A 17,937-nucleotide genomic window follows, 5' to 3' on the forward strand; every position below is an offset into this window, starting at 1 on the left:
ACATATGTCTGCATCCCACCATTGTGTTCACATTTTATTCCACAACTTTTCCATTAATTTTTATATTCCTTTCATACATTTTCTCATATATTTTTTCATGTCCATACACTGGTGGAGGTCTCTCCTTTTTAATTAGGAAATATGGATACACATATAATAATAGGTACCTATATAATTTACAGCCCTGATGAAGTCATTGGGAAACTCCCGGACGAAACACATGTTGGCTATCAATTTGGATGCGGCTGCTAAAATTTAAATAATAAGCTATATCATCCTTTGAAGAATATGATTGAACCTTGATTTGAGAAAATCTGGACTGGCTATCAATTTGGATGTGGCTGCTAAAGTTTAAATAATAAGCTATATCATCTTTTGAAGAATATGATTGAACTTTGATTAGAGAAATTTGGACTTGGACTTTGGATCATAGCAATCTTGGAACAACATATCAATTAATTCTACTATTTGGATTTGGACAGTGATACTGTAATTGGGGATTATGTTGGAAATAATCCTATTAATTTTCAGAAATATATGACAAAACATTACCTATGTATACTGAATTATGAGTACTATTATTTTTCATGTTATAATGAGTGCCTCTTGTACTTTATATTTGCAATAGTGCTTTTAGCATCTATCAAGACCTTTTGGGTGTGGTCTTTCAAGAGTGCACCATTTCGAGATTCGACATTCTTCGTTGATATTCACCTCGCTACCCAGAGCGCCTAGTTTTCTCCCAGTACAATACACCCACACGTAGTTAGAGCACTGTCACTATTTGTCACTCATGCATACATGATACCCAGACAAGGGATGGGCCATGATTAGGCTATTTGAAGACAAGTTCCACCCCATGATACGATAAGTAAACTGATTACGCTATACAATGTATTTGAGTATTCATTGTAGACGTACATGACACAATACCCCAGGAGGAGAGTGAGGGCATGGAAAGCAACTATGAGACAAATGTAGCCACAAGGAACCTTTATGGTGATGCAAAGACAGGAACCAGTCAGGCTAACAGGATGCAAGGTCAATCAGGAACAAAAATGAACAAGGCAAATACACAGTGAGCAGAGTGAGACTGGTCAAAGCTGGAACAACATTGTGGAAAATGAAAACTGTATTTGTCCTGTGTGTTGGAATGTAACACAATAACCCAAGGCCTGTGTTACACAAGTGATTTATACGGCAATGCATAACAGTGTTATACATATAATGGCAGTTTCTATGCCGTCTAGGCAGCTGCAAGGGCAGTGCATGTTCAAATGGCTGGTCTGCACTGCATGGAGATGCACACAGGTATGTGCAGCTTCAATCTTTCACAAGTCCTGTAGGTGAGAATCAAGTTAAAAGGGCCAACAGTACCTTTCACATGGGAAGCAATGTACAGGTGATTACAGGTCCTACAGATAACAAGGCAGTGCATTATTCGACCAGAAGTCCATGCAGACAGAAGAACAATGACTATGGCATACCATAATAAAGAGGGAAGCACACTGGAGTCAGAATGTCAGTCTGGGTGTGTGTAGATGAGGGATTATCTGGGTACAAATATTCCATTTCCAGGGCCCTCTGAAGAAGGGTGGGGTGAGACAGGGAACATGGCAGTGACAGGACTTATGACGTGGGATGACATGTGCAGGGGATGTCTTGTGAGCAATGCTAGTCATACCTGGGGCACTCGTGCTATCCATTTGCTGCTTATATGGATTTCTTGTCACACATACTCCTTGCAAAGATAGGTGATGTCACACTTACTGCTGTCAAGGGTCTGGTCACACCTTCTTGTTACCAATGCTGTAACACATCCACTGCCTCATGCATGAGGCATTTTTTTCCTTAGTGAATGATGGTGTCTTAGTTGTGTGCCATATGCTGCAATGAACCATGTTGCCAACATGTATGTGTGAAATAGCTGTGCTCCTCTACTATTTCCCTTCAAATGTGAAATGGACAGGATATATGTCATTTACAATGTGTGTGAAGTAGGGTGTACATTCATACCCATCAAATGTGATGTGGATTTTTCTGTATCATAATGTGTATTTCTGCAATGTTTCATGAGGCTACACTCTTATTATGATTCTTAGGGATAATGTTATGCAAAAATGATTACCTAGTGATTAGAATAGGTGTTTATTGACATATGGTAAGACCGTGGTGATGGTGAGTAGAGTTAAAAGAAATTTTGAACAATATGTTGTCTCCAACACAATCCTGCAGCTGTGTATGGATGGTCCCCCTCATGTTGATGGACAGCATCCTCCTCTTCCTCCTCTTCAGGCATTTGTGGGTCGGGTTGATATAGGGGAATGTTCCTCCTTACACATATGTTGTGCAGGATGGCACAGGTCAAAATGATTTTGCAGACCATTTCTGGTGAGTATAGGAGGCTGCCTCCAGTGATGTCGGGGCATCTGCATCTTGACTTCAGGATGCCAAAGGTCCTCTTGACTATGGTGCGTGTCCTCCAATGTGCCTCATTATAGGCACGCTCTGATGCTGTGCTTGGGTTTGCAAATGGGGTCATGATCCATGGTTGGGTCCCATACTCCTGATCAACTGAAAGAGAAAATGAGTGAGAAAATGTTGATGTTGCTTGCACCATGATTATCACTTTACATGGCAATTGTTCTCTTGTGTTGTCTGTGACTCATTGGTGTGTGTGTTATTGTGTGCAATCCTAGGCTTATAGAATGTACCATCAGCATTGGGTTGTTCCCTTATCTGAACTGGTGTTTGGCTGATTGACCTGATGTCAGCGGTATATTTGTAGAGTTGCAGTACATTGTGTACTCCCTTGCATTATGTCATGTGAAAGAGGTGTCCATGTGTCTTAACTGGGGGTGACATGATACTTCCATACACAGAATTAATTCCACAGTGGTGGTAACACGGTTGCATCTATATGGCCTGGACATCCCATCCAATTTAACATATGCAAAAGAATTAGTTAAACATCAGTGAGGCCCTTAGATCTGGCAAGGTGACAATGTACAACACATCTCCATAAGTTGTCAGCACTGACGTGTTGACAATTGACTATGCACAAATATCCCATGTGTGACAAATTCTCTGTAGACCTATTTCTCTACCCTTGCCAAGTCAACTCAGGTTCAAACGTGTACCTATACTACTGAACATGTTCTACTTCAGCTGGCTAACTTGGTTGTGAGGTTGTCATTTACAGTGTCAGAAGGTCCATATGCTTGTACATCTGTTGTGTATATGTGTAATTGTCTCAAACCGTATGTGTAGGAATGTGCACTTCCCATTTTGTCACATCAATATGTGTTCTTAGCACAGTCCACTTGCTTATTGGTAGTGGGCAATGTCAGGGCAGGAGTGATGTGAGATATTGGTACTGCCTCAATGATTCCATGTCACCTTCATTGTAGTCATCATCATGCTATGTGTGTCATGGTGTTTGACCTGCAGCAAAACACATTACACACCACTTACACAGTACGTATTGCTTGGAAGGGTGTTTGATTGAGTGTTGTTGATGTGATATTGAAATATTAATCTTCCAAGTTGTACTACCAGTTGAGGCCATGTCATTGTGTTGTTTTAAATTGTTCCCATGTGTCTGTGGAGTGGCATCTGTTGTCATTTGGATCTGTCATTTGTCTATAGGTGTATCCAAATGGGTGAGGATATCAAACATGCATAGCAGTGTCACAACCTCAGTGTCTTCCTGGCCACGTGTCAATGTAGTGGTGTATGTGTTGTGTGTCCTACAGGGTTGCTGTGCAGTGTGTATATAAGTAGGTTTCTGTACTTACCACCAAGTAGGCCATTTCCATATCGTCCATCCTGGAAGTGTTGATTGATGGTGCAGTGACGGAAGATGAATGAATCATGTACACTCCCAGGATACTTTGCTACGATGTTGGTGATCAATCCCCGGTGATCGACAATGGCCTGCACATTGATGGAGTGTGTGTGTGTTTCCTGTTGCGGTATAGATGTTCGGTTGCAGCAGGTGGCAAAATGCGTACATGTATGCAGTCATTGGCACCAAGCACGTGTGGGAAGCCGTTGATTTGGTAGAAGCCCTGTTTGGTCTCCTGCTGCTTCTGCTGTGTGTTGGGGAAGCTGATGTGGTGGGGTGTGAGGGAGATGATGGCATCCAATACCTTGGGTAGGAAGGCAGAGAATGAGGGCTGTGAGATCCCAGAAACCAGGGCACCAGTGGTTTGAAAGGAGCCACTTGCCAACATGTGGAGTACAGCTAGCAGCTTAGTTTCTGGTGGAATGGTGTGGGGTGTCTGCAAGCTGGGTGCAATCTGTGGCTCAATGTTGCGCAGCAGCTGCTGAATGGCTTGATAGTTGAGTCTGTACTTCTGGATGATGTCTTGTTGCCAGAGTCCCAGAAGGGTTGTCCTGGTACGGAATATCCTCTCCTGCCTTCTGCATTGCCTTTGAGGTCCCTGCTGGTGTTGTAGAAGCTGCTGTTGTTGGTCCTGTGCTCTGCGTCAGCGTGCATGCTGGATGAAAAGCACCTCCACGTCTTCCTTTTGGAGCTCTGCTGTTGCTTCTGTGTGTTTTCCTTAAGTACTGGTGTGTTTGCCCCATTTTAACGCCTGCCCTGACCCAGGCGTTATTTTTTTACGTAAATCGGGCTGTGCTCCATTTTCTGACTCCGCCTCCCGGCCGTGCGGGATTTTTGCGCGGTAGCATAAATATGGCACACAGCTGTTTAAGTCATTTTTTGGACGGGTACGCCAACCTTGCATGTCATTAATGCAAGGCAGTTTCCCGCATCCAGGAAATGACCACACAGCGGACTTTTGGCGTTCACGGGCTCAGGTGTCATTGTTTAAATATGGTGCACGGTTTGCGCCGAATGTGCGTCAAAATTATTGACGAACATTCGGCACAAACAGAGTATAAATATGGGCCTTAGTGTCTTGAATAGCCTGCAAGATTTGGGCGAACTGCTCTGAGTGTCCCCCCAACGTGTTGTCCTGTTGGTATGATATCCATCCCATGTGCATATAGGAGAGGAGCCCCAACCCCTCTTCTCAAGCCATTAGTAATGGCCTTCCACTTCTAGGTTTTTCCATTGTGTAGCAGGAGCATGAACAGCTGCAGATGAGGGGAGGGAAGAGGACTAGCGTCTCTCACCCTGTTACAACAGTCCGGTGCCACGGGCCTTGTCTTTCAGTGCAGGGGTGGTCAGTCCCCCATGCCCTGTCAAACAGGGCTTAGTGTTTCTCCGTAGTGCCCAGTACTCACACAATCAGTTAGCAGCAGCGGGACTTGTGCAAGAGCATGAGTTTGTGACCTCACCTCAATCTGGCGACAAAGCTGGGAAGTCTTAGACTCTGATGTGACATTGTGGCTTCTGCATACACAGTAGAAGCTGTGCCATCATCCCTTCACAGCACCAGTGAAGAGGGTCAAGGGTGTAATGACGGGGGTGCAGGGGCCAATATTTTTAGTGGGCACCCACTTGCAAGGCACTCAGTCTCTGCCTGTTATATCTGCAGGGAAGTTGTGCATGCATTATGGTAAGCTGTGGGAAAAGTGGCAGTAGGGCCACAGGCATTGGTGAAAGCAGGGATCATAATTCTTCTTCCTGTCCATGGCGGAGAGCCTTACCCTGCCCCCCATCACTGGAACAGCTGGGTGGCCTCCTGAGTACACAGTCCAATCCACTCAGAGTCACAGCGGGGCGGCCTGCTGGTGTCCCCCATTTCCGGAGGCCTCAATCTCCGAAGAGGGCCCAGGTGTGTCGCAAGCTCCGATGCCACCTTTAATCTTGCTCGCTCCTTGGCCCCTCGGTCCACCACACCCAATGATGGGAGGAGGTGGATAGCTACCCCAGTGCCTCCGCTCACCAGGTTCCCCCTCCATGTGCAGGTCAATGCCAGAAGTCCCCTCACCTAAGCCAACAACTGATCCCCAAGCTGTGTCACATAGCAAAGCGCTTTGGTCTACGATCGGCCCACCAGCAACGTCTCTTCACTTCCGCTGCCATTGCACGGCTCTGGGGGTGCTTTGCAGTACATTATGCCAATGCCAGGGAGCTCCCTGGGGCAAGTTGGAGCAGGATTATTTAGGGCCTGGTGCAGAGCTTCAGCAATACAGGTCCGTACCTTCCACCATCTTGGCCACGCCCCTCTACTCTAGCCCACATCTTATAGTATACTCACCAACTTCAAATGATAGCTATATTTCAAATTAGTACCATCTTGAAACCTACTAATAACCTAAAGATAGTTCTACTCATTATACATCCATAAAAAATCTGACAACCTTCTGGTTTGGCACCCTATTTAAACAGAATATACAACCAAATAAAGGCATGATCATAATACACTTATAGGGGAATCATTGCCTTCGCCAATGTCATCTTGGCAACTTAAAAATATACTTAAAAAATGCCCACACCTCATAGCATAGCTGTCACCCTTCACTAAATATTAATCATAAACTTCTTAGCAGAAATCTTTCTGCAAATGTATATCAAAACTTTGTATAAAAAAAATATATAGCCTTATCTTTTGTTGTTTCCAACATTCTGTCGCACATTAATGGACTCATCATTCATAATAAAGACTATCTAAGTTGTTGTAGTAATAACATTCAAATGTACATGTATACCATATAAATCATGCCATAGATGCCATTAGCTACTTCTACCAACCAGATCAATAATCAACCCTTTCTCCACGCCTCTGAGCTTCATATTCCATACAGCCTCTGTTCTCTGAAGGGACGATTCCCAACTACCAATCTCTTGGGTACATGAAATGTTATCATCCTATGAGACGTTTCTGAACAGACAGAAAAGTGCAAAGCAATCAATGCTGTTAGTCCTTGAATGTTAATGCTCTAATGTGCTTAAAGATTAGTTCTCTCAGTGGTCTAATCATACTGCCAATGTGTATCTTGTCACATTTACAAACAATTACAGATACCACATATTTCGTGGCTTAGTTTATGCTCGCACGCAACACCCATGACATCCAATGGAATCTGATGCCTTCCCAGATTTACATGTCTGGGAATGCATACTTTTTCTATGCCACCTCAAGGGTGACATTACAGTGGAGCAATAACATATAAAACATATATAACATTATTTTCCCCTGTTTATTCCTCTTTCTATGTGTGCAGCATTCAGCAGCACACATAGAATGAATGTTTATGTGCAGGAAGGTCTCTTTCTACACATAAACAAACATCCTTGCAACACAGGCACCTTTGCACTAAGGTGCAAAGGTGCTTATGCTGGCGCTGGGCAGCAATTTGTGCACCAGTGTAGGGGACAAGGAAAGCACCTTATAGATACAGCACCTTCCTGCCCTTTTCTTTTGACACAGGGTGGCGCAACAAAAAGGCTTACAGCGCTGCCTTGCACCAAAACTTAGTAAATGAGGCCCCTAGTTCCTTAAGTAGATCAAAAATTTTATCAGTTCATTGTTTGTTGTATTGTTATAATGTTTCAGTGTCAGATTGAGACATATCTTGTTTAAGAATTGGGGTATACTTACTGCTGATTTTCAAACTGCCAGATGTTTTTACCAATAAACCTAGGTCCTCATTTAATAGGCTCTTATGCCACTTGAGTGTCACTTTCACTGACGCTCTGGTGGCGCAATGCCTTGCACCATATTTACAAGGTGTGGTGGCTACTCCATGAGGGTGGAGGAGCGTTGCCCCCCGCCAGCAGCTGCATCTGCAAAACCTTTACAAGGAAATTTGAATAAACAGTGTTTATTAAAGTTTCCTTGTAAAGGGGCGGGGCCACGGGGTGACGAGTGCGAGGGGCAGTGCTCAGCACTCCCCCTCAGAGCGCATGTGTGTTTGGCCGGCCGTCTCGGGCCGGCCAAACACACATGCGCACAGGGCTCTCACCAGCCCAGCAACACGGTTGCTAGGCTGGAGAGAGCAGCACAGGCTCCCAGTCTGCCTTGGAGCTTCCTGGCTGAGCGCTCCCAGCCAATCCTGATGCTGCTCTGAGCAGCGTCAGGATTGGCAGCAGGGCAGGCTGAGAGCCTGTGCCTGCCTGCAGCCAGCAGAGGAGCGGGCGCGACGCAGGTTTCAGATAAGTTTATTTTTTAAAACAATTTTATTAATATTTTCAGCTCCCCCTCCACCCCCTGCTTCCCCACCATGTGCGCCGCCCTGCCACTTTAACACTGCAACTGTTTACAAAGCAGCGTTAAGACACTTTTTGTGGCTTAACACTGCCTTGTAAATACAGCCCATTCACATGCATCACTTAGCGTGGAAGTGGGGGCAATGGGTGTTGCTGTGGATGTTCCATTGCAACACCTGTTGCATTTTGATGCTGCCACAGATTGATGAGGAATCATAAGCCTGAGGCAGAGCCAAAAACAAATGTCACCCCTGGGGTGGTGTTAGCATGGCACAAGGAGAAGAAATACTTTCATTTCTCCTCGTATTTGCTTTTTCCATGTGTGCTGCATTCTGCAGCACAAATAGGGCCAGATTTAAGAAACATGGCACTGCATCCAGTGCAGCGCCTTTTTTCTTGCGCTCCTTACTGCCACCACAACATGGCGGTAGTTAGGGAACTAGCGTCAATGATTTTTACGCTAATCCTGCAAAGCTCATTGAGGCCCATTCTGAACAATAGTGTGCCTCCTTTTAAGGCCTGCTCTGAGCAGGCATTAAGGGCCATATTTATACTTTTTGACGTAAAACTGCGCTAACGCAGTTTTGCGTCAAAAAAATTAGCGCCGGCTAACGCCATTCTGAAGCACCATGCAGGCGCCGTATTTAATCAATGACGTTAGCCGGCGTTAGCCGCCGGCGCTGCCTGGTGTGCGTGGAAAAAAAAACGACGTACACCAGGCAGCGCCGGCGTAGGGGGATATGGGGCTTGGGCGTCAAAAAATGGGGCAAGTCAGGTTGAGGCAAATTTTTCGCCTCAACCCGATTTGCGCCATTTATTTCGACTCCCAACCCCCATAGAAATGACTCCTGTCTTAGCAAAGACAGGAGTCATGCCCCCTTGCCCAATGGCCATGCCCAGGGGACTTCTGTCCCCTGGGCATGGTCATTGGGCATAGTGGCATGTAGGGGGGCACAAATCAGGCCCCCCTATGCCACAAAAAAAAAAAATGACTTACCTGAACTTACCTTAATGTCCCTGGGATGGGTCCCTCCAGCCTTGGGTGTCCTCCTGGGGTGGGCAAGGGTGACAGGGGGTGTCCCTGGGGGCATGGGAGGGCACCTCTGGGCTCCTTCAGAGCCCACAGGTCCCTTAACGCCTGCATTTTCCAGGCGCTAAAAAACGGCGCAAAAGCGGCCGTACGTCATTTTTTTTGACCCGCCCACTCCCGGGCGGGATTTTGCCCGGGAGTGTAAATATGGCGCACATGCCTCGGAGTCAATTTTTTAACGTGAACGCCTACCTTGCATATCATTAACGCAAAGTAGGTGTCCACGCTAAAAAATGACGCAAACTCCATGGATTTTGGCGCTAGATGCGTCTAACGCCAAAGTATAAATATGGAGTTAGTTTTGCGTCGGAATTGCGTAAAAAAAAACGACGCAATTCCGGCGCAAATGAAACGACGCAATTCCGGCGCAAACAGAGTATAAATATGCCCCTAAATGTGCCGAAAAAAATGATGCAAAGAAATCTCTTAGATTTCTTTGCAACATTTTTTCAGCCCCCCTATCTGGAGAACGCCCCCTTGGCATACATTATGCCTGGCACATGCAAAATGTAGTGCAAAGGGTTACAAAGTGGCACTATGCATGCATTGCAGCACTTTGTAAATTTGGTGCAGCGATTTAAGTCTCGTTGGGACACATTTGCGAAAAAAGAAATTACACTAATGTGGAGTAAGGAGGTACTAGGGGCTCTTAAATCTGCCCCATGGAAAGAGCAAAACGCCATGAATGATTGTGTATGTGTGGGAAGGTGTCCCTTCCTGCACATAAACAACCATTAAATATTGATTCTCCAAAAGGCTTCAGTTTGATTGATGTGGGCTCCGGTGTTACTTCATAATAGATCATGGAGTTGCATGGAACATTGGCACTGTAGAGATGACAGCATCAGATTCTTCAGTGGAGTTCATTGATACAAGTAGAGTTGCAGATGGAGTTTGCGCAAATATTCCAGGCTGAGAGCTCAAACTAGTGATGTTACTACTCTCTTTAAGGGATATTTCATTCAGAGTAGGGAGAGGCTGAGAGGTCCTACTCTGAATCATCCTTGGTGTCAGTGATAGTCTGCTGTAGAGAATCAGCCAAACAGTGTTTTTCACATGGTTAATGGACACCTGTCTCTTTTTCTTGAACCAGATATAGCAGACAGGGTGACATTTCTTTTGCCTTTTACCCCAAGGGCTGGAACCGGCGGTCTGTAGGATGGTTCATAAGCTTGCTTGTCTTGGATCTTCTCACAAACTAGGTCCACTACTTCTGGGATCCACCAGTAAGCACTGGTTTCAACCTTCTCTTAGCTGGTAGCAGTTTCTGAATGATTCATATTAGACATCTTGTCTCTGACCTCTTGAATACTCAGACATTCAGACTTTTTTTTTAGTTAAACTTTTCTTCACCCCCCACCTTTCGAAGATTATCTAGGCCAGGCACAAGCATAGGATCTCCAAAGAGCAACTCTTATGGAGTGTGTCCCCCCAGTACTCACCTAGGTAAGTTTTTAATGCTGTCTAGACTTCATACAGATTTTGGTACCAACTAAGATCTGAACTTAGTACCCTAGCTGTCAAGTCTTGCTCAATAATGCCATTAGCATGTTCAACTAACCCTGTGGATTCTGCTCTAAACAGTTTGCTGAATTGTAGGTACTCTTAACACACATATGGGGGGTCATTACAACCTCGGCGGTCTTTTAACAAGACCGCTGAGGGACCGCCGTGTGGAAGACCGCCAGTAGTGGCGGTTTGCCGCTCAGCGTATTATGACTGTTGGCTGCTCTCCGTCCTTCTTAGGACAGAGAGCCGCCAACAGCCATACAGGCGGGCGGCGGGGAAGTGGAGGTTGCTCCACCTCCACCGCCACGCCAACAGAACACCGCCCAGCGAATCACGTCCTGTGATTCTGTGCGGCGGTGTTCTGTTGGCGGTGTGGTGTCGGCGGAGCAGCCCCATGGCTCCCATCCCCTCCCGGAGGATCTACGGAACAGGTAAGTCGATCGTCCGTTAGGGGAGGGGGGTGGGGGGTGTTGTGTGTTGTATGGGTGCATGGGGGTGTGCGTCTGTGTATGTAGAGGGGGGTGTGAGTGCGTGTATGCTTGCGGGGGTGTTGCGTGTTTTGGGAATGAGTGCGTGTATGTCTATATGAATGTCTGTATGGATGTGTGCGTGTATGTCTGTACATGGGTGTGCGTGTCTGACTGTGTGTGTGGATGTGGGCATGTATGTCGGTGTGTGTGCGTGTGTGTGTTGGTGGCGCCTGCGTGCGTGTCATGTGTGTGTGAGTTATGTGATGTTGGGGGTTGGGGTGGTGAGGGGGGCCCTGCCACCTTTGGGGGGTGGCAGGGGTGGTGGGGGGTGTAGGGGAGGGAGTCGGGGTGGGGGAGACCCCTATCAGTGCCAGGGAAGGAATTCCCTGGCACTGATAGTGCTTACCGCCATGGATTTCATGGCGGTTCCTACCGCTGGAAATCCACGGCGGTAAACTGGGTCAAAATACCGGTGGCGGTATTGTGACGGCCGCTGGGCTGGAGACCCAGGTCTCCAGCCCAGCGGTCGTGTCCGCCCTGGCGGGCGGAACGGAGAAGCGGCGGATGACCATGGCGGTAACCGCCATGGTCATAATGCTGAAAAAAAGACTGCCAGCCTGTTGGCGGTCTTACCGCCGCTTTAACACCGTCCGCCAGGGTTGTAATGACCCCCATGGTGTCCCTGTAAGCTTTGAAAGTGAACAAAGGACCATTATCCAAGTGAAATGAATGAACTGCCCCCATCGTAACCAGATACTGCAAATTCTTTATGACTGCTGAAGCACTCACATTTCGCTGTGGCCACACACATAGGAATCAAGAACAGGAATCAATGGCTACAAATATGTATTTATCTCCACTGGCAGAATTTATTCAGCAGACGTGCTCAAAATATTTATCCTGAAAGGGATGTTGCAGACTGTGAGGGGAGTTGGCAGGTGTCTTTTGACAGTAGATGGTTTGATCTGCTGACAAATGTCATACTTCCTGACATAGGTGGTCATTACAACCCTGGCGGACGGTGTTAAAGCGGCGGTAAGACCGCCAACAGGCCGGCGGTAACATTTTTGGAATTACGACCGTGGTGGAAACCGCCAACAAAGACAGCCACTTTAACACTCACACCGCCACGGCGGTACAAACAAACAGTGCGGCGGTCACCGCCAACAGACAGGCGGGAGACAATGTACCGCCCACACTATTATGACAGGCCAATCCACCACCTTTTCCGGGGCGGATTCACTGCGGATAAAAACACGGCGGAAACAGCCATTTCAAAGTGAAAACGCTCACCTCTACACACTCCACGAGGAACGACGACACCATGGAGCCGGAACTCCATATTCTTCCTGCACTAGTCTTCCTGCTCCTGTACCAGGAGCACCAATGCCGGCAGCGAAGACCACAGTGAGTACTGCACCTATGACACAGGGGAGGGGGGAGGCAAAATACAGGGACACACACACGCAAAAACCCCCACCCCCACCCTCACCCACTACAACACACACACACCAATGCATATCCAAACATTACAGTAACACCCCCCAAACCCCCGGAAGAATGCAAAGACAAAAGGAAATGAGTGGAACCATTGCAATATATCAAAATAGAGTAAGCAAATATATACATATATACACTATTAACAAAATATACACCACGAATAGTAGTCCAGGTATTGCACTATTCATAGTCCGTGGACCACTGGGCCCAAAATGCATGGGCGAGGCCCACAAGATACCCGAACATGACGGAGAGAACACTGCAGGGGCATCAGATAGAAATACAACAGGCACCTCAGGGGGAAGGGAAGGGGGGCACCTCAGCCAGAGGAGTGCACGACACCAGATCCACGAGGGGGCTCCATGCCCATTGATGCATCCTGGGGAGTGCAAAGCCACAGTCTCTCCAGTGGGTGGTTTGCCCACTGCTTTATCCTGGGGAGTGCAAAGCCACAGTCCCTCAAGTCTCTACAGTGGGTGGGTTGCCCACTGTACCATCCTGGGGAGTGCAAAGCCACAGTCTCTCAAGTCTCTACAGTGGGTGGGTTGCCCACTGTACCATCCTGGGGAGTGCAAAGCCACAGTCTCTCAAGTCTCTCCAGTGGGTGGTTTGCCCACTGCTTTATCCTGGGGAGTGCAAAGCCACAGTCTCTCAAGTCTCTCCAGTGGGTGGGTTGCCCACTGTACCATCCTGGGGAGTGCAAAGCCACAGTCTCTCAAGTCTCTCCAGTGGGTGGTTTGCCCACTGCTTTATCCTGGGGAGTGCAAAGCCACAGTCTCTCAAGTCTCTCCAGTGGGTGGGTTGCCCACTGTACCATCCTGGGGAGTGCAAAGCCACAGTCTCTCAAGTCTCTCCAGTGGGTGGGTTGCCCACTGTACCATCCTGGGGAGTGCAAAGCCACAGTCTCTCAAGTCTCTCCAGTGGGTGGGTTGCCCACTGCACCATCCTGGGGAGTGCAAAGCCACAATCTCTCAAGTGGATAACAGTCTCCACTGGTTCTGGAGGGGGACTGGTGCCCAGAGTGCTTCATCCTGTGCAGGACAGACAGAGTGGATGCAGGTCTCCACTGGATCTGGAGGGGGACTGGTGCTCAGAGTGCTTCATCCTGTGCAGGACAGACGGAGTGGATGCAGGTCTCCAGTGGTTCTGGAGGGGGACTAGTGCCCAGAGTGCTTCATCCTGTGCAGGACAGACGGAGTGGATGCAGGTCTCCACTGGTTCTGGAGGGGGACTGGTGCCCAGAGTGCTTCATCCTGTGCAGGACAGACGGAGTGGATGCAGGTCTCCACTGGTTCTGGAGGGGGACTGGTGCCCAGAGTGCATCACTCACCCCGTGACGGTCCCTGTTGCGTCACTGCCCCTGCCGCTCATGGGCTAGCGGTGCTTGAGTTGGCAGTGCTTGCCCTGTTCAGTGGTGCTTGTCCTGTTCAGTGGTGCTTGCATTAGTGGTGCTTGCCCTGTTCAGCGGTGCTTGCGCTGTTCAGCGGTGCTTGCCCGGTTCAGCGGTGCTTACCCTGTTCAGCGGTGCTTGCATTGGCGATCCTTGCCCTGTTCAGCGGTGCTTGCCCTGTTCAGCGGTGCTTGCCTTGGCGGTCCTTGCTCTGTTCAGCGGTGCTTGCCATGTTCAGCGGTGCTTGCCTTGGAGGTCCTTGCCCTGTTCAGCAGTGCTTGCCATGTTCAGCGGTGCTTGCCTTGGCGGACCTTGCCCTGTTCAGCGGTGCTTGCCTTGGCGGTCCTTGCCCTGTTCAGCGGTGCTTGCCTTGGCGGTCCTTGCCCTGTTCAGCGGTGCTTGCCATGTTCAGCGGTGCTTGCCTTGGCGGTCCTTGCCCTGTTCAGCGGTGCTTGCCTTGGCGGTCCTTCATTGCCCAGCTGGGCTGGACTGGCGGTCGTTCATTGCCCAGCTGGGCTGTGGCTGGCGGGGCCCTCCTGGGCAGCTGGGCTGTGGCTGGCGGGGCCCTCCTGGGCAGCTGGGATGTGGCTGGCGGGGCCCTCCTGGGAAGCTGGGCTGTGGCTGGCGGGGCCCTCCTGGCCAGCTGGGCTGTGGCAGGCGTGGCCCTCCTGGCCAGCTGGGCTGTGGCTGGCGGGGCCCTCCTGGGCAGCTGGGCTGTGGCTGGCGGGGCCCTCCTGGCCAGCTGGGCTGTGGCTGGCGGGCCCTCCTGGGCAGCGACGATGGGGCTGGCAGGGCCCTCCTGCCCAGCGGGGATGATGGCGGTCTTCTCCGCCGTGCTGCTCCTCCCAGACTTTGCGGGTTTCTTCTCCCCTTCCCCACCTTGGGAGGAGTCATGCAGAGTCCACACTCCCTCGGGACCCCTGTGATCGGCTTGAGTGGCTGGAGTCTTCCCCCTCTCCCGCCGGGCACTGGCCAACTTCTGGTGCTTCACAGGGGGGGGACTGTCTGTGCTCTGGCTCCGTGATACACTGGCTGGCCTGGTGGCCGGTGCACTCCACATACCTGTGACAACAGGCACCACTGGTCTCGGTAATTTTGTGGCTGAGGTGCTAGTACGGGACCTCTGAGTTGGACGGGGGGTGGTGGGAAATAGGTTAAGGGTGGACAGGAAAAGTTGTTTGGAGACACTGGGACGGGTAGCTGGAGTGGGTTTGGGAGTGTAGGAAGAGGAGGTGGTTGTAGGAGGTGTAACTTTTGTGGCTTTGGGTGCAGGTGCATGCGCTGGAGGCTGTCGTGAGGTGGGTGTATGTTGGGTGGGTGTGTGCCTGCATTTGTGTATCTTGGGAGGGGGCGTCACAGACACACTGGGAGAGGACACAGGGGACGTGTGTATGGTAGTGGGGGTGGTGACTGCACGTGAGCGGGGTGTGCTGCTGGGTGTGCTGGTGCGGGACGTAGTGGCTGTAGAGGTAGTGCATGCAGGTGTGAGTGTAGACGAGACTGGGAGGGAGGAGGGAGACGACGAGGAGGGGGACACAGTGGAGGCAGTGGATGTTGGTGTGTCTGTATGTGTGTGATGCTTGCGTGAGTGCCTGTGGGATGTGTGGTGCTTATGTTTGCCTGAGCTTCCCTTGTGTGTTGAGGTGTGTGCAGGCTGGTCTGATGGTGTGCTTGGGATAGGCAGGGGTACAGGGGATTGAGTCGGGGTGGAGGAAGTTGGAAGGGGGAGGCTAGACACAGGGACAATGGCTGCCATCAGTGCTGAGGCCAGAGTCTGAACGGTTCGATGAAGGGCATCCTGACCAGAATGAATGCCCTCCAGGAGTGCAGTTGTGTGTTGCAACTCCCTTTCTACACCCTGGATGGCATTCAAAATGGTAGACTGCCCAACAGTGAGTGACCTGAGGAGGTCAATGCCCTCCTCACTGAGGGCAGCAGAGGTGACAGGGGCAGGGGCTAAGGTGTCTGGGGCGAAGGTGATGCCCACCCTCCTGGGTTAGGGAACTAGCGTCAATGATTTTTACGCTAATCCTGCAAAGCTCATTGAGGCCCATTCTGAACAATAGTGTGCCTCCTTTTAAGGCCTGCTCTGAGCAGGCATAAAGGGCCATATTTATACTTTTTGACGTAAAACTGCGCTAACGCAGTTTTGCGTAAAAAAATTAGCGCCGGCTAACGCCATTCTGAAGCGCCATGCAGGCGCCGTATTTAATCAATGACGTTAGCCGGCGTTAGCCGCCGGCGCTGCCTGGTGTGCGTGGAAAAAAAACAACGTACACCAGGCAGCGCCGGCGTAGGGGGATATGGGGCTTGGGCGTCAAAAAATGGGGCAAGTCAGGTTGAGGCAAATTTTTCGCCTCAACCCGATTTGCGCCATTTATTTCGACTCCCAACCCCCATAGAAATGACTCCTGTCTTAGCAAAGACAGGAGTCATGCCCCCTTGCCCAATGGCCATGCCCAGGGGACTTCTGTCCCCTGGGTATGGTCATTGGGCATAGTGGCATGTAGGGGGGCACAAATCAGGCCCCCCTATGCCACAAAAAAAAAAAATGACTTACCTGAACTTACCTTAATGTCCCTGGGATGGGTCCCTCCAGCCTTGGGTGTCCTCCTGGGGTGGGCAAGGGTGACAGGGGGTGTCCCTGGGGGCATGGGAGGGCACCTCTGGGCTCCTTCAGAGCCCACAGGTCCCTTAACGCCTGCATTTTCGAGGCGCTAAAAAACGTCGCAAAAGCGGCCGTACGTAATTTTTTTTGACCCGCCCACTCCCGGGCGGGATTTTGCCCGGGAGTGTAAATATGGCGCACATGCCTCGGAGTCAATTTTTTAACGTGAACGCCTACCTTGCATATCATTAACGCAAAGTAGGTGTCCACGCTAAAAAATGACGCAAACTCCATGGACTTTGGCGCTAGATGCGTCTAACGCCAAAGTATAAATATGGAGTTAGTTTTGCGTCGGAATTGCGTAAAAAAAACCGACGCAATTCCGGCGCAAACGAAACGACGCAATTCCGGCGCAAACAGAGTATAAATATGCCCCTAAATGTGCCGAAAAAAATGATGCAAAGAAATCTCTTAGATTTCTTTGCAACATTTTTTCAGCCCCCCTATCTGGAGAACGCCCCCTTGGCATACATTATGCCTGGCACATGCAAAATGTAGTGCAAAGGGTTACAAAGTGGCACTATGCATGCATTGCAGCACTTTGTAAATTTGGTGCAGTGATTTAAGTCTCGTTGGGACACATTTGCGAAAAAAGAAATTACACTAATGTGGAGTAAGGAGGTACTAGGGGCTCTTAAATCTGCCCCATGGAAAGAGCAAAACGCCATGAATGATTGTGTATGTGTGGGAAGGTGTCCCTTCCTGCACATAAACAACCATTAAATATTGATTCTCCAAAAGGCTTCAGTTTGATTGATGTGGGCTCCGGTGTTACTTCATAATAGATCATGGAGTTGCATGGAACATTGGCACTGTAGAGATGACAGCATCAGATTCTTCAGTGGAGTTCATTGATACAAGTAGAGTTGCAGATGGAGTTTGCGCAAATATTCCAGGCTGAGAGCTCAAACTAGTGATGTTACTACTCTCTTTAAGGGATATTTCATTCAGAGTAGGGAGAGGCTGAGAGGTCCTACTCTGAATCATCCTTGGTGTCAGTGATAGTCTGCTGTAGAGAATCAGCCAAACAGTGTTTTTCACATGGTTAATGGACACCTGTCTCTTTTTCTTGAACCAGATATAGCAGACAGGGTGACATTTCTTTTGCCTTTTACCCCAAGGGCTGGAACCGGCGGTCTGTAGGATGGTTCATAAGCTTGCTTGTCTTGGATCTTCTCACAAACT

Source organism: Pleurodeles waltl, chromosome 3_1 (assembly GCF_031143425.1).
Source record: "Pleurodeles waltl isolate 20211129_DDA chromosome 3_1, aPleWal1.hap1.20221129, whole genome shotgun sequence".
NCBI lineage: Eukaryota > Metazoa > Chordata > Amphibia > Caudata > Salamandridae > Pleurodeles > Pleurodeles waltl.